Raw genomic sequence first — 26,294 nt, 5'->3', positions numbered from 1 at the left:
TCCATATTGATGTCTATGGGCGAAGGAGGCAACTCCATATTAATGTCTATTGGTGGAGGAGGCAACTCCATATTAATGTCTATTGGTGGAGGAGGCAACTCCATATTAATGTCCACAGGAAAGAAAATAATTCCATATTAATGTCCATGGGGGAAGGAGGTGGCAATTCCATATTAATGGTCACGGGAGGGGGGAACTCCATATTAGGCTGTGTTCACACTTAATTTGCATGCAGGTTCCGGTGTGTCCCTGTTCTCCACTTCAGGCCCAAATGTTTTCCTGAATTCGGACCTGAAACGGAACAAAAGACACACAGGACCCCTGTGCAATGCGCTCTGTAGCTGAGATGTGTGAACCGGCTACATTACAATGTACAGTCTGATCACTGGGGGAGGGGAGACTGAGGAAGTGCTTTGTCCTGCCTGCAGCAGACTAATGACATCATCTCTGGTCTAGACAAAGTCACTAGATGAAGCTTAAGGACTTTTTAATGATAAAAGGAGGAGCTTTTCTGAACAATGATGCTGCCGCTGTATATTGTGAAGGGATTTATTATTATTAATGGACATTTATGAGATTCAGTCTAGCTGGGAAGACATACATCCAGCCGGGATGGGAGTCACAATATTAATGTTATTACTTTACAAATATTTTGGCGGCTATTTACTCAGAAATCTCAATTTTCTTGATCCTGCAGCTCCGGGTTCACAGTGCGATGATGGCTATAGCGGCGCATTTGTTTGGAAGATCGCGGCCGATGACCCCCGTGTTACCGCCTGTCTTCACAGCTCATAAACTTTAATACTGCGGCAGAACTTGCCCCTCGCATAGGAATGGTTCCGCTCGGCGCAGCTAGCGGGCTAATGACACGGTGGCAGCGTTGACTCGGGGACAAATGAAATCTCATCTTTAGTGGTCCGTGGCTTTCCCAAATAGGCGGCGTGAGCCAGCATGCCTGAACCGCCAGCTGACACAATTACACATCTCGGCTGTAAAGGACGGCCGGCCTCATTAGTTTTTATGTGGGATTAACTGCGACCCGGCTGCCCGCTGAAGGTCGACGGGCCATCGCACCTCGCCGTCGTTTTACGGAGACGCGGAACATGTTGCGGTTCAGCCGCTGAAAGGTGTTATTGGTGTGTTACGAGGAAAACAAGACCCTTCCAACATATGACACCTTCCTGTGAATGGTGTCGGCCTATAAAACATGACGGCGTGCGGCGATCCGAGAGAACGTCTTCTGTTTACTATTCCAATAAAAGACTCCTAAAGGAGAACTCTGGGCTAAAGAGAGACTCCGGGATGAAGAGGAACTCCGGGCTAAAGAGAGACTCCGGGCTAAAGTGGAACTCCGGGCTAAAGTGGAACTCCGGGCTAAAGTGGAACTCCGGGCTAAAGTGGAACTCCGGGCTAAAGTGGAACTCCGGGCTAAAGTGGAACTCCTAGCTAAAGTAGAACTCTGGGCTAAAGAGGAATGCTAGGCTAAAATTGAACTTTGGATTAAGAGGAACTCTGGGATAAGGAGGAACTCTGGGATAAGGAGGAACTCTGGGATAAGGAGGAACCCTGGGATAAGGAGGAACCCTGGGATAAGGAGGAACCCTGGGATAAGGAGGAACCCTGGGATAAGCAGGAACTCCGGGATAAGGAGGAACTCGGGGGTAAAGTGGAACTCCAGGATAAAGAGGAACTCTGGGATCAATAGAAACTCCTAGCTAAAGTAGAACTCTGGGCTAAAAAGGAACACTAGCCTAAAATGGAACTCTGGATTAAGAGGAACCCTGGGATAAGGAGGAAATCTGGATTAAGAGGAACTCTGGGATAAGAAGGAACTCTGGATCAAGGGGAACTCTGGGATAAGGAGGAACTCTCGGATAAGGAGGAACCCTGGGATAAGGAGGAACTCTGGGATAAGGAGGAACCCTGGGATAAGGAGGAACTCTGGGATAAGGAGGAACTCTGGGATAAGGAGGAACCCTGGGATAAGGAGGAACTCTGGGATAAGGAGGAACCCTGGGATAAGGAGGAACTCTGGGATAAGGAGGAACCCTGGGATAAGGAGGAACTCTGGGATAAGGAGGAACTCTGGGATAAGGAGGAACTCTGAGATAAGGAGGAACTCTTGGATAAGGAGGAACTCTTGGATAAGGAGGAACCCTGGGATAAGGAGGAACCCTGGGTTAAGGAGGAACCCTGGGATAAGGAGGAACCCTGGGATAAGGAGGAACTCTGAGATAAGGAGGAACTCTGGGATAAGGAGGAACTCTGGGATAAGGAGGAACTCTGGGATAAGGAGGAACTCTGGGATAAGGAGGAACTCCAGGATAAAGAGGAACTCCTGGCTAAAGTAGAACTCTGGACTAAAGAGGAACTCCTGGATAAAGAGGAACTATGGCTAAAATAGAACTCTGGGCTAAGAGAAATTCCGGGATCAAGAAGAACTCTGAGATAACGAGGGACTCTGGGCTAAAGCAGAACTTTGGGCTAAAGAGGAACTCTGGGCTAAAGAAGAACTCTGAGCTAAAGAAAAGCTCTGGGCTAAATATGAATCCCAGGCTAAAGAGGGACTCCAGGCTGAATAGACACCTCAGGCAAGTTAGGAACCACAGGCTAAAAAAGGAACTCTGCGCTACATAAGAACTCTGGGCTAAAAAGGAACTCAGGGCTAAATAAGGAACCCCGGGGCTAAAGGGGAACTCTGGGCTAAAGGAAAGGAAATTTGCATTAAAATAGACGTAAACTCTACCAGGATGACATTTTTGTTTCATCTGTACATAATAAACAATTGTTTCTATAAAATACTGTTTTTTACCTTATTTTTATCCTGTTGTATCTCAGTGCTGCTGATGTCCTTTAGCCTTTTTTTTTCTATGGATCAGGTGGCGACCCTGGATGATGCCTGAACAAAGGTGGCTCCTTGCTTCTGGAGAGAAAAGCACATGAGGGCATTGTCAGGGGGAGTCCTGTGATCTCTGTCAGAGATGTAATAAATAATAAATACCTGGAAGTTTTACGATGACTCTTTATGTACATAAAATTTATCTGATGATAGATTTGCTTCAAGCCAACAGTTTTATCATAAAATGGAGTTATTGATTAATTCTGCTGACAGCACATCAGGCCACTGGAACTCCCATATTCCTGAATGGATGGCCGGGAATGGTTCTGCTTCCTAGTTATAGAATAACTAAAGAAAAACCTTTATTTTAGCTTTGTATAGAGTAGAGAGGTATTAGAACCCCTATAAGGTTTTATTGTTTTCTGTGCCCCCATTAGGGAGATTCTCCCTCTCTATTTGTCCTGTTTATCATTATCACTATAAATTAAAGGGGTTGTAAAGCTTCCCGTTTTTTTACCTTAATGCATTCTATCCAATGCTTGCAAGCCCCCCAGCCCCCCCCCCCCCCCCTTTACTTACCTGAGCCCTCAAAAGTCCCACGTCGTGAACGCGCAGGCTTCTGGGCTCTTCATTGGATAGATTAATAGCAGCGCAGCCATTGACTCTCGCTGCTGTCAATCAACTTCAATGATGCGGCACGCCGGGGGGCAGGGCTGAGTCCTGTAGTTGGCGGCTATGGCTATGGAATACAGGACTCAGGAGCGCGCCGGCAAGGTAACTCCCTTTCGATAGCGCTTCCCAGAGGGGGTTATCAGAAGCAGGGAGGAGCCGAGACAGACGGCGAGGGACCTCAGAAGACGAGGATCGAGGCCACTCTGTGGAAAACGAGCTACACAGTGGAGGTAAGTATAGCATGTTTGTTATTTATTTTTAATTTTTTTTTAATGTGAAGCTTTAGTATCACTTTAAATTCAAATTTTTGGGTTGTCACCAGAACAGGAATAAAAAGGAAATCTTACAATGGGGACACTAGTTTTGGTGACACACCAGGATTCCCTCACTTTGGAGGAATTTTCTCTCACTTCCTGTTGTGGCTATAGGACAGGAAGTGGAGGGAAGTCTCCCCATTAGGACACAGATGGGGAAAAAAAACTGACAGGGGTTATACCCCTCCCTTTTTCTATCCAAAATAAAATAACGTTTTACCTTTAGTTCTACTTTAAAGTGGAACTATGATAATGAAGTGGAATATACAATGTAATAAAATCCTGTCGGTATTAAACATACTTTTGCTAAACATGGCAAGCAGTGTCAGTAATGCATCCGGGACCCCAGCAACTTACCGGTCTAATCCCTCTAATAGGGTGACAACACAACCTCCTCTCTATACAAATCGCTGCATTGTTATCCTTTGCGTTGTGCTGTTTCCGATCGGCCTACAGTGAGGCGCCATGACATCACAAGGGGAAAGGCTGGAATTGTGGTTACTGTTCCTTACAAGCCCTAGCTTGTCAAACATATAAGAGATGCCTAGGCCTTTCCCACCCTTGGGTGCTCCTAGCCTCCTCCCACCTACCTGCAAATAGGTGCAATTTGCACTCCCATTTGTCAATCTAGGTCAGGGTCTCTAAGCTATGCCTAGCCGGCCACATCCAGCCCTCTACAAGATTTTATATGGCTGGCAACTATGGTCTCCTTAATGCACACAGCCTTGAGTAAGGTCATCAAAGGCTACCTATGGTCTCTGATTCAAGCCCCCCCCCCAACATTATTTGGGGACTCGAATTCTGAGGGATGGAGGGGTCTCTGATGGAGACCCAAATGTAAGAGGGTCACTAATGGGGACCCTAATGTGAGGGGGAACGCTGATGGGTCTGTGATGTGAAGGGAACTCTGATGGGGGCTGTGATGTAAGATTGTACTATGATGGGGACTCCGATATAAGGGGGGCCTCTGATGGGAACTGTGATCTAAAGGGGGACTGTAATGTAAAGGGAACTCTGATGAAAGGGGGATCACTGATGGGGACCCTAATGTAAGGGGGAACTCTGACGGAGACTGTAATCTAAGGGGGAACTGTACTATGAAGGGAACTGTGATGGAGACCTTGATGTAAGGAGGGGTCTCAGATAGGGAAACTAATGTAAGGAGGGGTCTCAGATAGGGAAACTAATGAACTCTGATGGGGACCCTAATATAAAGTGGTATTTTGATGGGGACTCTGATGTAAGGGGGGGTCTTCTGATTGGAACTGTGATCTAAGGGGGGACTGTAATCTAAAGAGAACTCTGATGTAAGGGAATGTCTCTGATGTAAGGGGGGTCTCTTACGGGGATTGTGATCTAAGGGGGAACTGTAATGTGAAGGGAACTCTGATGTAAGGGGGTCTCAGATGGGGAAACTAATGTAAGGGGGGTCTCTGATGGGGACTGTGATCTAAGGGGGACTTTTATGTAAGGGGGGTCACTGATGAGGACTTTAATGTAAGGGGGACTCTGATGTAAGGGGAGTCACTCATGGTGACCCTAATGTAAGGGGGAACTCTGACGGAGACTGGAATCTAAGGGGGAACTGTAATGTGAAGGGAACTGTGATGGGGACCCTGATATAAGGGGGGTCTCAGATGGGGAAACTAATGTAAGGGGGGGTCTCTGATGGGGACTGTGATCTAAGGGGGACTTCTGATGTAAGGGGGGTCACTGATGGGGACCCTACTGTAAGGGGGACTCTGATGTAAGGGGGGGGGTCACTGATGGGGACCCTAATGTAAGGGGGAACTCTGACAAAGACTTTAATCTAAGGGGGAACTGTAATGTGAAGGGAATTGTGATGAGGACCCTGATATAAGGGGGGTCTCAGATGGGGAAACTAATGTAAGGGGGATCTCTGATGGAGACTGTGATCTAAGGGGGACTCTGATGTAAGAGGTGTCTCTAATGTGGGCCATAATTTAAGGGGGAACTCTGGGAGCTGTGATGTGAAGGGAACTATGATGGGGGCCCTAATGTAAGGTGGTATTGTAATGGGGACTCTGAATTAAGGGGGATGTCTGATTGGAACTCTGATCTAAGGGGGAACTGTAATGTAAAGAGAACTCTGATGTAAGGGGGGTCTCTGACGGGGACTGTGATCTAAGGGGGGAACTGCAATGCGAAGGAAACTTTGATGGGGACCCTGATATAAGGAGGGACTTTTTTTATTTTTTTATGGCCTGCAAATATTTGTAAAATATACAATGTGGTCCTTTTTACTGAGAAGTTTGGAGATTCCTGATCTAGGCCAGTCCCAAAGCACTCCCCTTTGAGTGGCGTGAGAAGAGGAATCATGAAAAAAGTAGTTCTTTATGGGAAGCTCCCCCCTTCATCATTACTGGGCTCTTTAGGGGAGACAATACAATTCTTTTTCCTAATGCAGTCAGAATTAATTTGAAGATGTGGAATGTCCACGAGGGTTATTGTGACTTTATTTTTTTATTCTAGACATTTATATCGCTGCAACAATTTACACTGTACAGTGCTTTATAAGCTATACATGCACATAAGTCCATGTGCCCGAGGAGCTTACAGTCTTAAGCTCCCTTCCTCTCATACATTTATTACACATACTGTATTAGGGCAAATTTACTGTAGACAGGAGCCAATGGACCTACCAGCATGTCTTTGGAGTGCAGAGGGAAACCCACGCAAGCACAGGGAGCGCATGCGAACTCCATGCAGATATCGCCTGGTTAAGGTTTTAACTGAGGTCTCCAGTGCTGAAAGGCAGATGTGCTAACCACTAGGCCACTGTGCTGCCATAATTAAAAATACAAACGCTGCCTTTTAAGTTGGCATTTTATTTGGAAGCAACTCTTTACTTAGCCATCTACCCTTCCGCTGATCGCATCTTCCCTACATTTTCTCAAACTGCAGATCACGGAGGGCCGCGTGCCCCCCCTCCCATAACCCTGGGCACTGCCAGCTGTTTCTCCAGCGATTGCCGGCTGCGGTGGGAAGTCGTTGTTGACTCTCCGATATCTCCCTCTGCAGAGATGTTTGTGGTCACCCAGGATGTCAGACAGATAACCAGCTGCCTGTGGTTTGCACTAACTGCGGAGACGAAGCGTTGCGGCAATAGATGCCTCCACATTTGCCCCATCAGCATGTGGCGCCGGCTGAGCGGGCCCCGGGTCCTTGTCTCCGGCTGAGGACCATCTTCTTATCTCCTCGTACAGAGGACATGTTCTTTGTTGGCGGTAGCCCCGGCGTTTCATCGCGCTCCTTTTGTCACTCTTCCTGCTCCCTCTTCAGGACAGGCTATGGGGACGAGCGCCGCTCCTCGCGGGGGCCGATGATAGGAGCTCGCGACCGCGTTTCCTTTGGCTGAGGTTACTTATCTCTTCTGTCCAGGGGGCTCTTATCAGGCCGCAACTCTGTGCGGTCGCAATCTAAGCAAATCCTGGAATACGGGAGGGAGCCGCCACTTCCAGCGTGTCACAGCTGCTCTCCCTTCCCATTTTGCTTATCTCACAAAACATCACGAGAAGCAGAAGTCGTTTTTTAAAATTGTCCGAACGAACAAAAAAAGTTGATAGATGCTAAAAAATTTGGAAAGGCCGACAGTTATTTCAAGGGGCTGTTTGCTGCCAGAGAGACATAAAACAGGGGGAAGGTTTGGACCCCCTGTGGTGTTCTTATTACTGTCTATTCATGTCTATGAGTAGAGTCTACGGCAGGGGTCTTCAAACTACGGCCCTCCAGTTGTTCAGAAACTACAACTCCCATCATGCCTAGTCATGTCTGTGAATGTCAGAGTTTTACAATGCCTCATGGGATGCGTAGTTCCACAACAGCTGGAGGGCCATAGTTTGAGGATCCCTGGTCTACGGAGAGCGACCAGGGTGATGGAAGCACCTGCACACCTGTCCTCCACCCGCCTTCACATGGGCTTCAGCTTGTAAGATAAGATCAGTGGGAACAGCAAGCTTTGAGGAAGCATTCACAGAGCTTTTAGGAAGCTTTGTTGAAGATTTTAAAGTACCATTCAACTTCAGTCTGCATATGTTGAACACGGATCCCAATGGGAGCGTTGATTGCCACTTTAAACAAGCTGCTAGCAGGCTTCAGCAGGTTTTCAACAAGCTTTGAGAAGTGCTGAAGCCTGCTAGCAGCAATCAACGCTCCCATTAGGATCTGTGATCAACAATTGCAAACTTATGCCGCGTACACACAATCAGAATTTCGGCCAGCAAAAGACAGACGAGAGCTGTTCATCGGAAAATGCGACCGTGGGTATACTCCATCGCAATTTAGCTGGCCGAATTCCCGCCAGCAAAAATTTGATAGCATGTTCTCCATTTTCCCGATGGAAAAAATTTCTATCGGAAATTCCGATCGCGTGTATGCAATTCCGACTCGCAAAAACTCATGCATGCTCAGATTCAACTACGAGATGGAAGCTATTGGCTATTAGGTATTGAACTTTTTCTAGTCCCGTCGTACGCGTTATTGGCGGTCAGAATTTGGTGTGACCGTGTGTAGGCAAGACAGTTTGGGCGGAATTCCATTGGAACTCCGACGGGAAAACCATCAGAGCTTTTTCCAACGAGAATTCCGATCGTGTGTACGCGGCATTAGAGTTGAATGGTTCTTTAAAGCGGAGTTTCACCCTCAAGTAGAACTTCCGCTCATCGGAACCCTCCCCACAATTGGCACCTTTCATGGGGGAGGGGGGTGCAGATACCTGTATAATCCAGGTATCTGCACCCACTTCCGGGAATAGCTAGCCGCAGATGTAACAGGTGGCGCTCCTCTTTAATAGCTTCAACAAAGCTTGCTGAAAGCGCTGAAAAATGCAGTTCACACTGTTCTTATACAAGCTGAATCCTGTGTGAAACTGGTCTTAAGGTACCATTCAGCTCCAGTTTGTAAATTTTAAACACAGATCCTATTGGGAGTGCTGATTGCCGCTTTAAACAGGCTTCTAGCATGCTTCAGCACTTCTTGGAAGCCTACCAGCAGCTTGTTTAAAGTGGCAATCAGCACTCCCATTAGTAAGGATGAGCTCCGGCGTGTTCGCACAGCCCATGTGCAGAGCCCGCCAGGAAGTCGGCACTGTTCTGCGCTAATCACGGGCAGTGAGACATTGTCCCAACTTCCTGGCGGGCTCTGCACGTGGGCTGTGCGAACACAAGCCGGAGCTCATCCTTACCCATTAGGATTAACCGCCAACAATCTCCCCCCCCCCCCATTACATTGAGGGGCACAGACACCCAGTGATGATGTCACTGAGTCTAAAATAGGGTATGTAATAAACATAGAAAGGCCCTCTGACAGCTCAAAGGAGCAAACCTGAAAGTATCAGTGCATTTGCAAGAGTACCAATACTTGTACAATTACTCTGTATACTTGTATAGGCACAACCCTAGTAAAAAATGTCCTTGAATCTGTGTCACCCCCTCGCCCCTCTTTATACTTACCTGAGCCCTCTCTCGCTCTGGTGCTTTTGCCCATCTATAGCGCCTCTCTCCCTGCTCACAGAGGCAGCAGAGGGAGCCATTGGCTCCTGCTGCTGTCAATCAAAATTCTGTGAGCAGGGAGCGGGGCTGTCTGTGTCTATGGATGCAGGCAGCACACCTCAGGAGCAAGCCCACAGGTGGCTTCCTAAAAGGGTCCACATGAGAAGAGGTGCACAGAGCAGGTAAGTACAACATGTTTGTTATTTTAAAAGAGAAAAATTGGAAGCTTTAAAATCACTTTAAACGTTTCAGAATACAGAATATATATATTGTTTATTCCACTTTACATATATTGCGGTGCTGGAGCATGTCTCCCGTGTGTGTGCAGAAATGACTCCTATACAAAGCGCTGCTCCAGCCAATTAGCGACATTAGAATAAGGATCCTTGCTCTCCGTGGCCCGCTCTGTCTGGTGAAGTGCCGGTAAGCGATACGGCCGCTCGTCTCCGCCTCGCCGCTGAGCTTTCATTAAAAATTGAAAATTGCTACTTGATTCATTAGAGAGGCGAAGGCGAGGAGGGGGGGTGGGAGGGGGGGCGCACGCCGCTAATGCCTTCATTACGGGAAGAGAGGAGTGCAGGGGCCAATAGGCTATGCCAGCCCGCCATGGCGAGAGCGAGGTAATGCGCCCGCCGCTTACAACAGGTGGGAGAGCTCTTAAAGGGCAAGACGGTCATGCAGGGGGGGGGGATGGAATGGCAGCTGGCAAAATGTTCTGATCACAAATGTAAAAAAAACAGCCAAGCGAAGGCGCCACAACTGGCCGTGGGAGCACATTTGATGCATGCTGCGATCATCGCATGCTCCTGAGGCTGACCTAACATCAGATACATGTTTATGATCAAGCCATGCATGTATGTGTCAGTGTAACCCTTCCAGGTATGTATTATCTCTCACAGAGTTTACAGTACTCTCCCTGACAATGCCTTCATATACTTTTTTTTTTCCCATAGAAGGAAGGTGCCACTTATATTTAATCATCATTTAGGGTCACTGTCGACTTCCTAGACTGAGATACCGGCCCAGAGGTGACACAATCATGTACATCCAGGTGTGCTCGCAATTGTCTGACACAGATCAGCCCCCTCAGGCAGCCTCCTGCCTTGTGAGCTGCTACATAGTTTTAATTTTGCAGTCTGGACACCAAGGAAGGGGGACGGAGGAAATGCTTCTTGGTTGCTGCAGCAGACTTATGACATCATCTCAGCCTAGGCAAAGTCTCTGGCACTGGGGCAGGAGAGACTGAGGAAATGCTTCTTCCTTGCTGCAGCAGACTGATGACATCATCTCAGCCTAGGTAGAGTCGCTGCGGGAGGGGAGACCGAGGAAATACTTCTTTCTTGCTGCAGCAGACTGATGACGTCATCTCAGCCTAGGCAAAGTCTCTGGCACTGGGGGAGGGGAGACCAAGGAGATGCTTGTTCCTTGCTGCAGCAGACTGATGACATCATCTCAGCCTAGGCAAAGTCACTGGCACTGGAGTTCAAAGATAGCTTTTTAATGATAAAAGATGGAGTTTTTATATATATATATATGTATGTATGTATGTATATATAACGTTGCACTTTAAGAAATTATTGGGGCAGACTTGTAATGCTGCCAACTCTCCAGAAGGACAGCACCATCTTTGTTCAGCATCATCAGGGGGTCACCATCTACTTCCCGGACTGCGATGCCGCCTTGCGATCATGTAAACCTTACTACATCGTTACGATGTACAGTCTGATCACTGGGGCAGAGGAGACTGAGCAAATGCTTTCTCTTGTCTGCAGCAGACTAATACGATCATCGCAATCTTGATGCCATCCCACAGCCCACTGCCACTAGCTCAGTCATTTTTTCACCCGGTTGGTAGAAGGACCGCAATATGGTTTCTCTACTGATTTTGTGCACCTTATCTTCGAAACACTTCACCCATTTTGATGCTATCTCTCACATCAGTACAGTAGGGGGGGACGAGACCTGTAATCTAATTACAGCAGACAAAGACCAGGTCTCCATCCTTCCTAGATGGGGATGTGCTGTGTGGCGGAGCTGTATAAATCTCAGAACTGGATGGACATAGAAGCAGCTCCTTTAGCAATGAAATCTAATCCCGCGTATGCACTTTATCTTCGCCTGGCATTCGGCTTTAATATATTTTGGGTAATAACCTTCTTTATAGCGAATAAGGGACGCTGCCTGTTATTTCCTTGGGGTTGTGCGGGGACACGAAGCGGAGATAGATTGCCACAGATACCCCCGGGGGTGAGCGCAAACGGCCGCCCCGCGGCGTTCGGGGGTTGATTGCGGCGGAGCGCGCTCTCTCCCGATTTGCGATAAGCTCCTCTCTCACATCTGCTTCCTGTTGGCATTCTTTTACGGCCCCCCTTAATTCCCCGGGATTACACATACAGCCGAGGTAATTAATGGTCAGGCCTCCTCTACTGTATCTGATAATGGCAGGCGCTGTAAAAATTAATTTGCAAACATGTCATTACGCGGCAGCCGTACAGGCAATAAACCTGTAATTACAGCCCGGTCCCGGCCAGGACACGGGGGGGGGGGGGGGGCGAAACACCAATCTGTTCCTTTCCTGTCACCGCCGCCGCTAAACAACCCAAGCTTGACGGAGCGCCCCCGCTCTGCGCAATAACCAATCGCACCCTGGCTTCTCATTTCGACAGTTTGGGCGATAAACCGCAATGACCGCTCCTCTCCGAAAATAAAGATGAGACGCATTTCCAATGGCCAAAGATTTGCATGGTTGATGGACTTGAGATTGGCGTTCGCCCAATCTTGTTTTTGGGTGGAGCAGATAGAGATCTTAAACCCGTGTGAGAAACGCCCACTTCACGTCGCCTGCTAATAATTTATGGAGCGTGGGGTAAGGGTTGGCGGGACTTTTTGTTTTCCCCAGCACTGTACTTTATATTGCACCTTTTTGTTTTCTAACAGTGAGGGGGAAAAAGTATTTGATCCCCCACTGACAAAGAAACGATCAGTCTATAATTTTAATGGTCGGTTTATTTTACCAGTGAGACAGAACAAAAATATCAGAAAAAACGCATAAAAAAAAAAGTTATAAACTGATTTGCATTTTAATGCGTGAAATAAGTATTTGATCCTCGATCAGTCAGCAAAATTTCTGGCTCCCAGGTGTCTTCTATACAGGTAATGAGCTGAGATTAGGAGCACTCTCTTAAGGTGAGTGCTCCTAATCTCAGCTTGTTGCCTGTATAAAAGACACCTGTCCACAGAGGAAATAGTTTTATAGTTTCGTTGTTAGTAAGGTTGAATAAAGACACTAGTCCATCCAGTTCAACCTGAGTGAGTGTCTACCCCTATCCCTGTACATTGCACACTCACATTGGTCCCTACCCTCAAGGAGCCCACAATCCAAGGTCCCCATTCATATACTAGGGCCAATTTTGGACAGAAACCAAGTAACCTACCTGCATGTCTTTGGAGTGTGGGAGGAAACCCACGCAGGCACAGGGAGAACATGCAAACTCCAGGCAGGTAGTGTCGTGGTTGGGATTCGAACCAGCGACCCTTTTTACTGCTAGGTGAGAGTGCCACTCAATTGATCAGATTCCAATCTCTCCACCATGGGCAAGACTAGGGATGAGCTCAGGCATGTTCGCATGGAACACGTGCAGAGCCCGCCAGGAAGTCAGTACAGAGCCCGCCAGGAAGTCAGTACAGAGCCCGCCAGGAAGTCAGTACAGAGCCCGCCAGGAAGTCGGTGCAGCGCTGCGCTAATCACAGGCAGTGAGACATTGCCCCGATGCGCGGCTGCAGAGATCGGGCAATGTCTCACTGCCTGTGATTAGCGCAGAGCTGCACTGACTTCCTGGCGGGCTCTGCACGTGTTCCATGCGAACACACCTGAGCTCATCCCTAGCCAAGGCCAAGGAGCTGTCTAAGGATGTCAGGGACAATATTGTAGCCCTACACAAGGCTGGAACGGGCTACAAGACCACCGCCAATCAGCTTGGTGAGAGGGTGACAACGGTTGGTGCGATTATTCGCAAATGGAGGAAACACAATGTAACTGTCAATCTCTCTCGGTCTGGGGCTCCATGCAAGATCTCACCTCGTGTCATTTCAAAGATCATGAGAACGGTGAGGAATCAGCCCAGAACTACACGGGAGAATCTTGTCAATGATCTCAAGGCAGCTGGCACCATAGTCACTAAGAAAACAATTGGTAACGCACAACGTCATGAAGGACTGAAATCCTGCAGAGCCAGCAAGGTCCCCCTGCTCAAGAAAGCCCATGTACATTCGAAGGGGAACACATGTACAGCCCGTCTGAAGTTTCCTAATGAAAATTTTGAATAATTCAGAAGAGAACTGGGTGAATCCCCACCGTCAAACATAAAGGTGAAAAAAAAACATGCTTTGGGGGTGTTTTTTTGCTAAGAGGACAGAACAACTTCACCGCATCAAAGGGACGATGGACGGGGCCGTGTACCATCAAATCTTGGGTGAGAACCTCCTTCCCTCAACCACAGCATTGGAAATGGGTTGTGGAACAGGAAGGGGTCATCCCCAAACCCTTCCCACAAAGTTGGGAGCATGAAATTGTCCAAAATGTCTTGGTATGCCGACGCCTTAACGCCCCACACACACTATCCGTTTTTCTGCTGAGTTTTTGCTTCAGGTTTACCAAAACCATGTAGTACAAGGGCCTGACTGACTGCATACAAATTGAAACTCCTCAGGTTTGACCTCATATTATATGGTTTTGGTAAATCTGGAGGAAAAACTGATAGTGTGTATGGGGCTTAAGCGTTCCCTTCACTGGAACTAAGGGGCCAAGCCCAACCCCTGAAAAACAACCCCCCATCATAATCCCCCCTCCGCCAAATGATTTGGACCAGTGCACAAAGCAAGGTCCATAAAGACGTGGATGAGCGAGTTTGGGGTGGAGGAACTTGACTGGCCTGAACAGAGTCCTGACTTCAACCTGATAGAACACCTTTGTGATGAATTAGAGCGGAGCCTGCGAGCCAGGCCTTCTCCTCCAACATCAGTGCCTGACCTTTACAAATGTGCTTCTGGAAGAATGGTCAAACATCTCCATAGACACACTCCTAAACCTTGTGGACGGCCTTCCCAGAAGAGTTGAAGCTGTTATATCTGCAAAGGGCCAACTCAATATTGAACCCTACGGACTAAGACTGGGATGCTATTAGCCGAGGTTCACAGTATTGTGATATACTGCGAACTTGATCCGTTTTGTTTTGTTTTTTGTCCCGTGTAAGGTGCGAATTTGCCTTGCATTTTGAGGTGAACAGGTGCAAATTTAACGCGATTTTTTACCGCAAATTTCCCACGAATTTCAGGAGGCAGACAGTGAACAATTCGCAGAGATGTGAATTATGTGCTGCGCATTTATTGCAAGTTCGATTGAAGCCTATGAAGACAAAATTCGCACTGCACCATAAAAATTCACATCGCAGTCAACACGCACAGGACCCTTTTTTTTTTTTTCTTGCACCAAATTCTCAGGGCATAGATGTGACCCAAAGTCATGGAATACTATGCTTTTTACCTGACCTGCGAATCTGCGTTTTGCTAAACGCATCAAACCTATCAAACCCGCTGTAAATTCGCATCCGTGTGAACACCAGGTTTAAAATTCATGTGTGTGTAAAGACAGGTGTCCCAATACTTTTGGTATTATAGTGTATACACACACACACTTGTTCGCACACTGTCTGCAGCTCATGAATTAATCATGTGGTCTTTGGCTAATTAGGATGTGACAGTCCTTTTTGGCTTTTTTTTTTTCTCACCCATCATTTGTGATTTCTCATAGTCTAATTGGCTTTGTCTTTTGGAGTCTCTAGGGTGGGGGTTGGGGAGTTGCTGACATGAAGAGGCGGTGCTGTCAGGCTGTGGGAAGTGAGAGGTTAATAGCGGTCGGGTTGTCGTATTCTCGGATAGGCGCAGGAAGCTCGCTGTGCTTTGAGGTGACAAAAAAACGTCATCAGAGATATAACTTACCTCTGCCTTTGGGTTGCCCAGCCTCGCCCCCTGCAGGCCGGTTCAGGTGCCATCCATGCTGAGCGATGTCTTGTTAATTGCATACGACGTCCACAGTATTCATGAAAGCAGCAGCGGCTTTGTCACCCATGATGGGGATCCGTCCAAACATTTCCTGCCGGGCTGATTACAGTTTCAGTCCATGTTTTGCTCGGTTGTATCCAATTCCCACCAGTGAGTCCGGCTTCACCACATCGCAGCGGCAAAGAACCTGGATTCACCAAGCAGGAATATTGCCTAGGAAGCGCTAAATCATACTTCGGGAATGCTGAAATGACCCACATTAATGTCAGCTGAGTGACCACTTTGGCATGCCTTTAACACAATCTAAGGTGCCTGAAATGCAGTTTCTTGAATGTGAGCCAGAGGCTTCTTCCAGCACAGTTCCTTTTTTTTTTTTTTTTTACTAGTTCAGGATGTTGTGTTATCACTTAGATATTCTGACAGGCAGAGACACAGCACTGAAACAAATACCCCACCATTGTGGGAGGGGCAGAGACACAAACTACTGCAGGAAATCCCACCATTGTGGGAGGGGCAGAGACACAAACTACTGCAGGAAATATCATTGTGGGAGGGGCAGAGACACAAACTACTGCGGGAAATCTCATCATTGTGGGAGGGGCAGAGATACAAACTACTGCGGGAAATCTCATAATTGTGGGAGGGGCAGAGACACAAACTACTGCAGGAAATATCATTGTGGGAGGGGCAGAGACACAAACTACTGCGGGAAATCTCATCATTGTGGGAGGGGCAGAGACACAAACTACTGCGGGAAATCTCATCATTGTGGGACTGTAGAGACACAAACTACTGCAAGAAATATCATTGTGGGAGGGGCAGAGACACAAGCTACTGGTGGGAAATCTCACCATTGTGGGAGGGGCAGAGATACAAACTACTGCGGGAAATCTCATCATTGTGGGAGGGGCAGAGACACAAACTACTGCAGGAAATATCATTGTGGGAGGGGCAGAGACACAAACTACTGCGGGAAATCTCATCATTGTGGGAGGGGCAGAGATACAAACTACTGCGGGAAATCTCATAATTGTGGGAGGGGCAGAGACACAAACTACTGCAGGAAATATCATTGTGGGAGGGGCAGAGACACAAACTACTGCGGGAAATCTCATCATTGTGGGAGGGGCAGAGACACAAACTACTGCGGGAAATCTCATCATTGTGGGACTGTAGAGACACAAACTACTGCAAGAAATATCATTGTGGGAGGGGCAGAGACACAAGCTACTGGTGGGAAATCTCACCATTGTGGGAGGGGCAGAGGCACAAACTACTGCAGGAAATATCATTGTGGGAGGGGCAGAGACATAAACTACTGCGGGAAATCTCATCATTGTGGGAGGGGCAGAGACACAAACTACTGGGGGAAATCTCACCATTGTGGGAGGGGCAGAGACACAAACCACTGCAGGAAATCTCATCATTGTGGGAGGGGCAGAGACACAAGCTACTGATGGGAAATCTCACCATTGTGGGAGGGGCAGAGACACAACTACTGGCGGGAAATTGTACCATTGTGGGAGGGGCAGAGACACAAACTACTTCGGGAAATCTCATTGTGGGAGGGGCAGAGACACAAACTACTGCAGGAAATCTCACTATTGTGGGGGGGGGGGGGGGGGCAGAGACACAAACTACTGCAGAGAAATCTCATCATTGTGGGAGGGGCAGAGACACAACTACTGCAGAGAAATTCCACCATTGTGGGAGGGGCAGAGACACAAACTACCACAGAGAAATCTCTCCATTGTGGGAGGGGCAGAGACACAACTACTGCAGAGAAATCTCATCATTGTGGGAGGGGCAGAGACACAAACTACTGCAGGAAATATCATTGTGGGAGGGGCAGAGACACAAACTACTGCAGGAAATAACATTGTGGGAGGGGCAGAGACACAAACTACTGCAGGAAAAATCATTGTGGGAGGGGCAGAGACACAAACTACTGCAGGAAATAACATTTTGGGAGGGGCAGAGACACAAGCTACTGCAGGAAATATCATTGTGGGAGGGGCAGAGACACAAGCTACTGCAGGGAAATCACATCATTGTGGGAGGGGCAGAGACACAAGCTACTGCAGGGAAATCACATCATTGTGGGAGGGGCAGAGACACAAGCTACTGCAGGGAAATCACATCATTGTGGGAGGGGCAGAGACACAAGCTACTGCAGGGAAATCACATCATTGTGGGAGGGGCAAAGACAACTACTGGTGGGAAATCTAACCATTGTGGGAGGAGCAGAGACACAAACTACTGCAGGAAATCTCCCCATTAGCGTTTCTGAGAAATGTAGGAATCCAGTGAATTATGTGACTCATCGATGTTCTTGCAAACATGAAATTTCACTTTGTGACTGAGGTTGGCCTTTAATTGGTCCTTTGTGGTGTATTTCCCCCATATTATCCCTTAGAGTCTCACAGATTTGGCGAGACACTCTGAGCCGTGGGACACTCGCTGAGCTGGGCGTACTTCAGTTCTCGCCCTCTAGGGGGCAGACGTGTTTGGTCAGACTTGGCAGAACTGTTTACCCGGGCTGGACAAAATCCACACAAAGTCCTCTCCAAATGTCAGCGCTGTGCTGCTTTAGCAATAAAATGGTGTTTTGGATGGAAGTCAATATTGACTCAGAATCCGAGTATCTGAATTGTTGCAGCCAGCCCCACGCACTGTGCCTCTCCACGTTCTCTCGTGTTGCTTACGTGCTTCTTAAAGCTGAACTCCGGGCACAAGAAATGTCTTTTGAATACAGAATATTCCTCAGTAGCCAAAAAGGATTTACAGTAATTCAATTTTTTGGGCAAAATATGCCTTTGAAAACCCAGATATTACCTCACAAAGGGAACCGTGACATCATCACTGGGGTGTACACAGCTTCAGCAGAGATGTGGGAGGGGCCAAGATGAGCCCACCTACTACAGGCTGTCTGCAGAAAACTACAGGAAAGGGGCGGAGAGATCACAGGACTCCCCCTGACAATGCCTCCTTCTGCTTTTCTCTCTAGAAGGACAGAGCAATCTTTGTTCAGGCTCATCCAGGGTCACCATCTACTTAGATGAGATGCTGGCTCAGATGACATAACCATGTAAATCTTGATGCCTGTGCAGTTTAAGGCTGTGTTCACAAATGTCTGACACAGATCAGCCCCTGCTGCATTATTTCACCTTGTGACTTGCTACAAAGTTGTATATAATGAGGACATCACTGTATAGAGAGGAGGATATCAATGTATAGAGAGGAGGAAATCACTATGTAGAGAGGAGGACATCGCTGTATAGAGAGGAGGACGTCACTATATAGAGAGGAGGACATCGTTATATAGAGAGGTGGACATCGCTGTATAGAGAGGAGGACATCACTATATAGAGAGGAGGACATCTCTGTATAGAGAGGAGGACATCACTCTATAGAGAGGAGGACATCGCTGTATAGAGAGGAGGACATCGCTGTATAGAGAGGAGGACATCGCTGTATAGAGAGGAGGATATCACTATATAGAGAGGTGGACATCGCTATATAGAGAGGAGGACATCGCTGTACAGAGAGGAGGACATCGCTGTACAGAGAGGAGGACATCGCTGTACAGAGAGGAGGACATCGCTGTACAGAGAGGAGGACATCGCTGTACAGAGAGGAGGACATCGCTGTACAGAGAGGAGGACATCGCTGTACAGAGAGGAGGACATCGCTGTACAGAGAGGAGGACATCGCTGTACAGAGAGGAGGACATCGCTGTACAGAGAGGAGGACATCGCTGTACAGAGAGGAGGACATCGCTGTATAGAGAGGAGGACATCGCTGTACAGAGAGGAGGACATCACTGTGTAGAGAGGAGGACACGGCTGTACAGAGAGGAGGACATCGCTGTACAGAGAGGAGGACATCGCTGTGTAGAGAGGAGGACACGGCTGTACAGAGAGGAGGACACGGCTGTACAGAGAGGAGGACATCGCTGTGTAGAAAGGAGGACACGGCTGTACAGAGAGGAGGACATCGCTGTACAGAGAGGAGGACATCGCTGTGTAGAGAGGAGGACACGGCTGTACAGAGAGGAGGACACGGCTGTACAGAGAGGAGGACATCGCTGTACAGAGAGGAGGACATCGCTGTACAGAGAGGAGGACATCGCTGTGTAGAGAGGAGGACACGGCTGTACAGAGAGGAGGACACGGCTGTACAGAGAGGAGGACACGGCTGTATAGAGAGGAGCACATGGCTGTATAGAGAGGAGGACATGGCTGTATAGAGAGGAGGACATGGCTGTATAGAGAGGAGGACATGGCTGTACAGAGAGGACACGGCTGTATAGAGAGGAGGATATCGCAGTACAGAGAGGAGGACACGGCTGTACAGAGAGGAGGACAACACGGCTGTACAGAGAGGAGGACAACACGGCTTTACAGAGAGGAGGACACGGCTGTATAGAGAGGAGGACACGGCTGTAGAGAGAGGAGGACACGGCTGTAGAGAGAGGAGGACACGGCTGTAGAGAGAGGAGGACACGGCTGTATAGAGAGGAGGACACGGCTGTATAGAGAGGAGGACACGGCTGTATAGAGAGGAGGACACGGCTGTATAGAGAGGAGGACACGGCTGTATAGAGAGGAGGACACGGCTGTATAGAGAGGAGGACACGGCTGTACAGAGAGGAGGACACGGCTGTACAGAGAGGAGGACATCTCTGGATAGGACGTGGTCAGAAGCGAGAAGGAGTTTACTTTTATGATCGCAAAGTCTGAATAACACGACTTGGATTAGAAGTTTTTATTTAAATGAAATTTTTCATCTCCAGGCTGAGATCAGACACCACAAGGAGCATGGTATTGCCAGACTAGAAGAGTCTCTCCTGTGCCCCTCTCTTGGTTTCTCTTCAATGTGGTTGAACTCTTGCAGTATACAGGCTGCCACTCACTGCCACTGACAGGCCTCAGCCTGTGTTTACCTTCCTGCATGTTAGTGGGCAGACAGCTGTTGCTGGGCAATGTAATTCCAAAGAGCGTGACCCCTTAACTGATCATGAAGATATTTCTTCTAGGCCAGCAATGAATCATTACAGCCTGCCCTGTGAATGATAATATCTTGTGATCTCTGAATGAAGGAGGCTGACGGAGAAGCAGACCATTCTCCAAAACTATTTTCTTCTAGTCAAGAAAAAAATGTCCTTGTCTCTGTATGACATGACTTTATAAACAAAGCCACATCACACCCCTTTGCTGGGTTAGGGTTAAGGTCGATCTCTTTTCCTCAACATTCCTGCATGTTGATGGGCGGACAGCTGAAGCAGGGCAGTGTCATTCCCAAGTGCTTGACCCCTAGCTGGACATGTTATCTCTCACAGGCAGCAATGAATCACTACTGCCCTACCTTCTCAATGACTAGCTGTAAAATCTGGTGCTGTCAATAGGGAAGGAGGCTGCAGATAACAATAACAGATAGGCGCCCTGCCTATGTGCCCGGGTATGGAGCTGATGTCTTTTCTAGAAGCAGGCACGCTGTACAAGAATTCATTATTCCGGAATAAACTGCTTTGCTTTAAAGGAAATGGGAAGCTTAATTTGTGGCCGGAGCCTGAGGCAGCCAGACCTGAAGGCGGTGGAGTCAGGATGCCCATTATTTCACTTTTTTCCTTTTATTTCAAATGTTTATTTATGTAATCTGCATGATAAAACAGATCAGGAATTTTAAAGTGGCCCTGTCTCTGAACTAGAGTCTGAAATGAAGCCGGTACCTGTAAAGAAGATCATTCGGAACATACACTGTATTGCCAAAAGTATTGGGACACCTGCCTTTACAAGCACATCCCAGTCTTAGTCCGTAGGGTTCAATATTGAGTTGGCCCACCCTTTGCAGCTACAACAGCTTCATCTCTTGTGGGAAGGCCGTCCACAAGGTTTAGGAGTGTGTCTATGGAAATGTTTGACCATTCTTCCAGAAGCGCATTTGTGAGGCCAGGCTTTGGAGGAGAAGGCCTGGCCCACAGTCTCCGCTCTGATTTATCCCAAAGATGTTCTATCGGGCTGAGGTCAGGACTCTGTGCTGGCTAGTCAAGTCCCCGCCCCCCCCCCCCAAACTTGCTCATCCATGTCTTAATGGACCTTGCTTTTTGCACTGGTGTGCAGTCATGTTGGAACCACAAAGTTGGGAGAATTAAATTGTCCAAAATGTCTTTGTATGCTGGACGCCTTAAAGCGGTTCTTCACCCTAAAGGGGAAGTTCCGCTAATCTGATCCCTCCCCCCCTCCGGTGCCACAATCGGCACCTTTCAGGGGGGAGGGGGGTGCAGTTACCTGGATAATCCAGGTAACTGCACCCACTTCCGGCCAGACTGCCGCAGACCCCCCGCAGACGGGCCCGCCCCCCTGTTGTGTTCTGGGAAACACACAGTTCCCAGAGACACAGCGGGGGACCATAAGAGATGCGCAGCGCGACTCGCGCATGCGCAGTAGGGAACCGGGCAGTGAAGCTGTAATGCTTCACTTCCTGATTCCCTGACAGAGGATGGCAGCGGGGGCAGCAGCGAGACGAGCGATTGCTCGTCATCTGCCGCCGACATCGCTGGACCCTGGGACAGGTAAGTGTGATTTTATTAAAAGTCAGCAGCTGCAATATTAGTAGCTGCTGGCTTTTAATATTTTTATTTTAGGTGCAGAACCGCTTTAAGAGTTCCTTTCAAGCCCAACCCTTGAAAAGCAACCCCACACCATAATCCCCCCTCCACCAAATGATTTGGACCAGTGCACAAAGTAAGGTCCATAAAGGACTATAAACAAATCATTTGGTGAAGGGGGGGATTATGGTGTGGAGTTGCTTTTCAGAAGTTGGGTGTGGCCCCTTAGTTCCAGTTAAAGGAACTCTTAAGGCGTCCAGCATACCAAGACATTTTGGACAATTTCATGCTCCAAACTGTGGGAACAGTTTGGGGATGGCCCCTTACTGTTCCAACATGACTGCAAACCAGTGCACAAAGCATAGTCCATAAAGACAGGAATGAACGAGTTTGAGTAACTTGACTGGCCTGCACAGAGTCCTGACCTCATCCAACATCAGTGCCTGGCCTCACAAATGCGCTTCTAGAAGAATGGTCAAACATTCCCATAGACACACTCCTAAACCTTGTGGAGAACCTTCCCAGAAGAGTTGAAGCTGTTATAGCTGCAAAGGGTGGGCCAACTCAATATTGAACACTCCGGACTAAGATTGGGATGCCATTAAAGTTCATGTGTGTGTAAAGGCAGGCGTATCAAAGCTTTTGACAAAATAATGTATATAAAGGATGGATTTGACTTGTTTTATGTCATAAAATTGTGGTTGAAGAAGGTCAGTCACTAGAGCAGTGGCTCCAGTGAGGCTGCACTCAGCACAAATAGGACACCCCTAAACACCCCCAAACTAGGGTATCTAGCATTTGGGACTCATGCTATTGCTATATTGTTCCTGGGCACTGCCCACCATTCTTTATTTCTAGTGGTTGTGTTGTTTCTGACTCCCCCTTAACTACATGCAGTATTTGAGCCCTGAAGAAATGGGAGCCCCCCCCCCAAAACATGTCTTTTTATGAAATAATATCAGTATTAAAAACATTTCTGGACTTTTAGTTCCTTGATCTGTCTCATGGACTTTCAATACCTGTTAAAAAGGTACTGAATACTTACCTCTCCTTCTGCTCGCACCATTGAACACCGACCTGTTTAGTAGAATTTTTCCTCCACATTCCGCTGGGAAATCAACACTTCTGAGAGTGTCAACCTCTGTGGTTTTGCATAGCTCTCTAGGGTTCCTTCTACTGACCTTCCCGTCATTAACGGAGACAGTCTCTCTATACAGTGCTGTCCTGAGCTCTGAATCTGCCAGTGCAGATCTGTTTGGTATCTGTTTACTTGTGTCTGTTCAATCACAGTCACAATTGCTAAGCCCTGATGAATGGGAAATTAGCCCCTGAAATGTGTTTTTATTTTTTTTTTTTTTTTTTGCTTTAACTCAGTTTTATCATTAAAAATCTTGGACTCGTTGATGTTTGTTTGGTGCTCTCATTGAATTGCATGTATGTAGGCTCTCAACTCTTGAGTCCTTTCTATGTTCCTAAGGGGAGTTCCTGATTTGTGGATTGCTGTGGAACCAGAGCCAGTGAGCCCGGTGACAATTTCCGTGACCCTTAGAAAATCTGAATCTGCATTCCTATGCTTAGAACGTTTGTCTTTGTGTCCCCACTGGAAAGGTTGCTTTGCGGTTGCTGTGTACTCACCAGGGCAAATAGAGAGGGAACATCTTCCAAATGGGAACAAAAACTTCTATGAAAAGTTAACAGAGATCCAAATCATTCTCCAGTGTAGCCAATAATATTATTTTTTAGCAAAAAAATATATGCTTGTATCATGAAGACATGACTTTGTTTATAAACAAAGCCACATCACATCCTGTTGCTGGGGTAGGGTTAAAGTCTATTTCTTTTCCCTATAATGCAATATGAGGATACATTTTTGGTACAAGAAGAGGTCTAGGATAGTTGAAGTTCTGTAGCCCTCAGGAGCCACTTAAAACGAATTACCCCCCCCCCCCCCCAAAAACCTCCTAATATGTTATTCGTACAATACAGGACACTGGCTGAATATTCATAGATTCTAGGTCATAGGCTGGTACAGTGGCGGCTGGTGTTTTTTTTTTGGGGGGGCATACAAACCCCCCCCCCCCCTCGTAGCACTACACCCCCCCCCCCCCCCCGTCATTAACACACTACCCCACCACCAACTGCTGTCCTTACCTTTGATACGGGCGGTGAGAGCGTGGTCGGCTGGGGGGGGGGGAGCTGCTCCGGTGTCCTCCCCTGGAGAAGCTTCTGCTGTGTCTCCTCTCTCCTCCTTCCGGCACTAGGTGTCCAAAAGGATCGCCCAGACATTTTGGCCAATTGGAAAACGGGTTTCATACCTGTTTCCCGAGCCAAATTTTAATTCGCTGTTTTAACACACTTGGGTGGTCTCCAGACGCAATAGTCAGCGTCCCGAGTCCACCTTATTTTGAAGCCTGTTAGAGCCTCTGGCTCTAATCAGTGCTTCAAAAAAAAACCCTGGCCACTCTAATTCATATGTTCAGTGACCGAAAGGGGCTAGACACATGAAAAGGGGGCAGCCATGGATAGCATGAATCTATCCATTGCATATAGGGGGGGGGGGGGGGGGGGCGGCGTCCTTAATGGACGGGCTGCCCCTGGGCTGGTGCATTCAGGTGATTGGACACTGGTGAAGCTTTTGAGGACTAACACCCCTGAGTATCCCCCCAGGGCTGCTGCTAGAAATCACGGGGCCCTGTATATTCTACCCTGCTTTTTATCTTGAAACAATCCCCCTTAGGGGAAGCCAGCAGTGCAGGGGAAAGGGGCACACAGGGGAGCACAGACAGAAGGGGCTATTGGATCATAGACAGTTGGGGGTGGTCAGTAAGGCAGGGGGCAATTACTGGAACCAATCCCCTGTAGTTTCCTTCTGCATCAGTTGATAGTCGGCAGGAATGAGAGGAGGAGGAGCTGGCAGTGCAAGGAAAAGGGGGCACAGGGGGGCCCGGGCAAAAGTGGGAATCGGTGCATGGACTCGAGAGGGCGATCAGTGTGGCAGGGGGGCAGTTACTGGAACTAATTTCCTGTGGTTCCCTCCTGCAGCAGCTGAAAGCCGGCTGAAGTAAAAGGAGGGGGAGTCAGAGTGCAGAGGAAAGGGGCACACAGGGGGGCTCGGGTATAAGGGAAAATCAGATCGTAGACTGAAGGGGTTGATCAGTGCGGTGGGGCAATTACTGGAACCTATCCCCTGGTGTGGTTTTGCCTGCAGAAGCTGTAAAATGGCTTCTCCTCCTCTCCCTCCTGCCAGCTTTCATCTGCTGCAGGGAGCGCTGCACAGAGGATCAGTTCCAGTAATTGTCCCCCGCCACATCGATCACCCCCTCCTGTCCAGGATCCTAGTCCCCCTACTGCTGGACCACCTTCCTGAACTGATGGGGCCTGGGCCCCATTCAGGAGCCCCGGCTGTACCCCTTATCAGCAGCCCTGGTCCCCCTAAAAGCCCACTCCTTCATTGACTCCAATGTATTTTGCTGAATGGCACATTTTCACCCATTTCCATTACTGACCTTTGGGAGAAGCGTGCCAAGCACCCTCACCACCCCCCTTTCCCCGCTATAATACTCTCCTCTGTTGAATGACCCCTCAGCATCATTTCACCATCTCCGTCCCATCTCACCCCACATAAAACCGTTCCCAGTGCTTTATGGGCAGCTGTAAAAAGTCAGCCTTTGTCTGGGGCGCCATCTCACAGTCCGTAAAACCATCAGACACCTTTTACAAGCCAGACGGGCAAAAGTCAGTGCCACTGGGAAGTTACCTTGGGAACCGGTCACCGTCTGACAGCAAAAAGGTATTAATGCGGATCAGCTGTGGCAAAGAGGGCAACAAAAATAAAATCTATTTCTGAATATCTCTACCTGAAGCCTGCTCTGCCCCCCCCCCCCCCCTCCATTCTCTGAACAGACCCATGTCTTGTCAGCGTGCCAGAATCGCGAGTTGCCAATAATGATTCTTGCATGAAAATTGATGGTGAGAGAAGGGGGGCATTCGCTCTCCTCCTCCCTCTTCCTCTGCTCTTATTCCAACCCTCTATTATTGTAGCCTGGGGGGAGCTCATGTCTTTCCTCTCTCTCTCTCTTTATCTCTCTCTCTCATTCTGTGCCAGGACTGCCAGAGATAAGCGACCACCAAAAAGCTTGCAGCAAAGGAGGACCTCCATCTGCCAACATGGACAGTCTCCGCTCTGCCCTTTCTCGTAGGACCACCATGTGATATCCAGATTTAATTTTTTTCTAAATTCTACTTCGATCCAAGAAACCAAAAAAGAAAAAGGGATAGATGCTTCCTTT

General features: G+C 48.2%; 1 protein-coding gene across 3 annotated transcripts in view; it reads left to right on the top strand.

Moving 5' to 3' along the window:
* GSE1 (Gse1 coiled-coil protein) overlaps positions 1 to 26,294 on the top strand; it is a 522,272-nt gene that overhangs the window by 335,302 nt on the left and 160,676 nt on the right. The window lies entirely within an intron of this gene.

The sequence above is a fragment of the Lithobates pipiens genome, unplaced genomic scaffold (assembly GCF_037356315.1).
Source record: "Lithobates pipiens isolate NorthernLeopardFrog02 unplaced genomic scaffold, aLitPip1_a1.2 Scaffold_10, whole genome shotgun sequence".
Classification (NCBI taxonomy): domain Eukaryota; kingdom Metazoa; phylum Chordata; class Amphibia; order Anura; family Ranidae; genus Lithobates; species Lithobates pipiens.
Note: the sequence above shows the minus strand (reverse complement) of the source record. Positions and strands in the feature narration are given on the sequence as shown.